Below are 3,944 nucleotides of genomic sequence, written 5' to 3'. Positions count from 1 at the left end.
TAAGAGTGGTCTTGGTTCTTTTTTTTTAAATCTTGTGAATAAGTTTGAATTTCTCAAAATGGCTTGTTTTGTTGTTGATGGTTTTGGTTTGGTTTTTTTCCCCCCTTGCTGCCTTCCAAAGGCATATATATGACACTTGAAAGAACCTCGGTATTGAAAAATGTACCATCTGTTAGAAACGGTTGCTGCTGGGGGCTGCAGCGAGGGATGGATCTGCTGCTATTGAGCACTTCTGCAGTGCTCTGGGTTTTTAAGTAAACAACACATTTTCCTGGTATGTGCTAGGCTGGTATTGGTTCCTTGTATCCTCCCACATGTATTAACTCCTCACGTACTCTTCTCGCAGAATCACAGCCCCCGTATCGCTGTGCCTAGCTCGCAGCGCGGGGTGCACCAGCTTTACTCTTGCTTTGTTACAGATGCGGTGTCGTTCCTTCTCTCCCCCTCCATCGCTGCTGTTCCGAGCAGCTCGGTTGCTTGTCGAGATACCAGCAGTCACTGCTCATGTGCTGGATTGTGCTCTCCGGAGGCTGGGCTGTGGATTGAATTGCAGCCTGTGAGAAACTGTTCAGAATATAGAGCTTAAATGAGCAAAACCAGCTTTGTTCTCCCTTCCTTTTGGAACTCGTGGGAAGCTGCGTGTAAGAGTTGGGCACTGTGTAGCCTGGTCTAAGAGCCGCACCAAAAAGGTCGTTAGGTTCTGTGTGTACAGCCAGACAGCCTCCTTAGGCTTCCCCACTCTGGTTATAAACATGGATGGCTCTAATCTTGCAGATTGTGTGCTCGGGAAATCAGTTACAGGTGTCTAACCTGCCTGAGACAGAGGCGGGAGGTGCTCTGGTTAACACAAGGAACAGGAGGAAAATAAGGGAAGGAGGTTTGTTTGTTTTTGAAATGAGCAGCTGAACCAAAGGAGGGAATTGCATTTGATTTGTACACAAACTGGAAGAGCACAAAGCGGTTTTGTACATCAAGAGATTTCTGCGACAGCTTGTAACAGGGAAGGATGAAGGGACAACTAATTGAAGCACCTTGAATAGCAAATCAGGCACAGAAGATGTGAAACCGTGCAGGGTGGGAGTCACCCAAGCAGCCTGGTTTCTGCAGAAGCGATAGCGTACTCTGGTTTTGTATCATCACGCTTGAAATAATTTTCAGTTGTAATTGGGTGCTGGAAGATTTAACCAGAGCGTTCTTGTCGCAAATGAAAAATTGCTGGAGAAATGCAGATGAATGGCGCACCCGCAGGAAAGGGGGGCCCCCCCTCCCCGAATCGGGCACGGTATCGTGCGGGTGCTTGACGCCGCTTTCTCGCTACCTTTTAATAATGCAGCAAGCTTGCAGGGGAGGACAGGAATCAGCCTTTCATTAGTCCCAGGGCTGCTGCAGTTGGCGTCCCCACCTTGTCCTGTTGCTGGAGGAGGAGTGCCACCGCGCGGCAGATGGGATTTGCGTTTCGGGGATGCCTTCGCTTTGTGATGCCGGGGTCTGAGCCTTTGGCTGCTTTTCTTGATGCTGGAGCCTGAACAAATGAATTCTGTTTTTCACTAGCACACGCTTGGCCACCCGAGCTCGTGCAGTCTGTTTTGTTAATCCTTTAGAAACAAATGGTTCAGGGACGAGGCCAGCCATATAAATCAGCTTTAATGGGTTTTTTCCCCACCCTCTAAAGCTGGTGAAGAGGGCTGTGCTCTGTCCAACTGCACCGGCGCAGATGGTTTTTCAGTGGGAGATGGAGAGCGAGGTGGATTTTAGTGCTCTGCCTCTGGTTTCAAAAGGGGAATTCTGGGTGTATTAAAAGCTCTTATTATTTTCTTCTCCCCCCTGCTACCCCACCCCCTGTGTCTCTGCCTGAATCGTACCAGGCGTGTTTCTATTTCCAGCAACAGTAAATCAGCACAGGTTGCTAGAGGAGGAGAGAGCATTTTCCCTCTTCCTATAAAAATGGAAGACCAGCTGCTGTCATAGGAGCAGCCCTGCCCCTCCTGATGCTTGTTCTCAAACGCAGCTTCTCTTACCCCTCATCTCTTCGGAAGCAGCCACACAGCTCCTACTCTGGCTTTATTCCCTACAGAACCAGGAGCTTTCTCTGTGCAGAACTCTGGTAACATCACCTTCAGGAAAACGCCGACCACTGAACGCCAGCCTGTGCGGCAGGACGCTAACGAGCAGCTGACAAAGTTACGCCTCCCCGGTGCGCTGGCAGCCGGCAGCGAAAGGCTGCCTCCGCCGGGAGCGATGGCTGCGCTGCTCTGCTGAGTCTCTGCATTTCGGGGAGCGGTTTGGGGGTGACTTGTGTATTTTGAGGTGCAGTTTGATATCTGCACAGCTTGGTCTGTTGCGAGGAAGCACCTGCAGAAAGGGCTGGAAACAAAGCCTGGGGTGGTGATGCAGGCTCACGCCGGGGTGTGTATTCTGTTATCCACTGGCAATGAATGTGACTCTACATGGGGCACAAAAATAGCCAGAAAGTCACTTTCAGTATATTTTCTTGTCCCTTGGCCACTTGACTAGAAATAAAGCTGGTGCCTAAGGAAAGCCTGAGCGAAGCAGCAGGAGACTTGTTTAACCCCCCAGGTGGATGCTCTTGTTCAAAATGGGTGCCCTTATTTCCATGTTTTAACTGATCCCAGCTGTAAGTGCTTGTGTCCCGTGCTTGGTGTCCCTCGAATATCCAAAGTGATGTTTCCAGGTGTGCTCCACCGGAGCTGTTGGCCAGTGGCTGCAGATGTGAGACTGAATCCGTGGGTTCCTTTTGGTTCTCCAGCACCTAAGGGTTGTATCGGGGAGCCTGTGTGTTATTCTCACTGCTCATTTGCTCAAGTTGCTCCATATTACCTTTTTTTTTTTTTTTAATAAGCTGATATCAGCAGTTCCATTCCCTGAAGAGGGGATGGCCCGTGGGTGAGGAATACCCTCCTCTTGGAGGGAAGGACTTGGCTTCTGATGAGTGCTTTCCCCAGTTTCTGGGACACCAGCTGCGTGGTGACGGGAGGGACAGCCCCAGCCCAACACGGGCTTTGCCTGGGTGTGAGAAGGCAAGTGGCCGCCTGGGCCGGCTGGAGAGCGGCCGCCTGCCAGGGCTGCGCAGGGTGAGCGCTGGTGCTCGCTGCCGTCAGTGCTTCCTGGAAGCATTCTCCTCTGAATAATTGGTGCCTCTTGATCCTCAGGAGATGCCCTAATTGCAAAACCAGTGGCACATGCTCAGTCCTTTCTATCCTGCTTTTAAATAAGGTTCTGAATCTCCTTACATGAGGAATGTGGCCGGGGGATCCCCCAGGGGACCAGCACCTGTCCCTGGAGGTGACACTCAAATGTCCCCAGGGTGCTGGAGCTGGGCTGGAGCCGCACAGTCCCAACGCTCTCCCAGGAGCTGTGTGCTGGGAAGGGGCAGCAGGATCAGCTCCTCTGTCTGTTTATGGGGGTTTCCTTCTCCTGGAGCCCTGTCCTTGCTGGGAAGCACCGGGAGCAGAGTGGGGCTGGGGGGGACACGCTGGTGCTCCCCCTTCACCCTGCAGCATGGGGGGAGGTCAAGCTGTGGGGGAGGCCCAGGGAAAGCAAAGGCTATCACGCTGTAGGAGGGTGTAGAAGGAGGGGGACACAGCAGCCGTGGAAGGAGGCGAGAGGCTTTGGGAGGGGGAAAACAGGAGCCTGGCAGAGAACGGGCAGGGTAAAAGGTGGAGGGTGGTGGAAGAGCAGTGGGAGGAGGAGCAGGAGTGGAGGCAGAGCAGGAACACAGGTGGAGACTAAATGGTGTCGGAGATGAAAGGCAGAGGAAGAGCAGATGCTAGAGCAGGAGAGAGGACAAGGAAGGGTAAGGCTGAGGTGGGGGGGAAACAAGGGACTGGGGGCAGCTGATGGGGAGATGAGTCCATGCAAAGGTGCAGACCGAGGAGAGGTTGGGGCTGAGCCAAAAGGGGATGAGAGTCCAAAAAGTGGGGGGA

The sequence above is a fragment of the Pterocles gutturalis genome, unplaced genomic scaffold, assembly GCF_000699245.1.
Source record: "Pterocles gutturalis isolate BGI_N339 unplaced genomic scaffold, ASM69924v1 scaffold31837, whole genome shotgun sequence".
Lineage (NCBI taxonomy): Eukaryota > Metazoa > Chordata > Aves > Pterocliformes > Pteroclidae > Pterocles > Pterocles gutturalis.
This window is presented reverse-complemented; position numbering follows the sequence as displayed.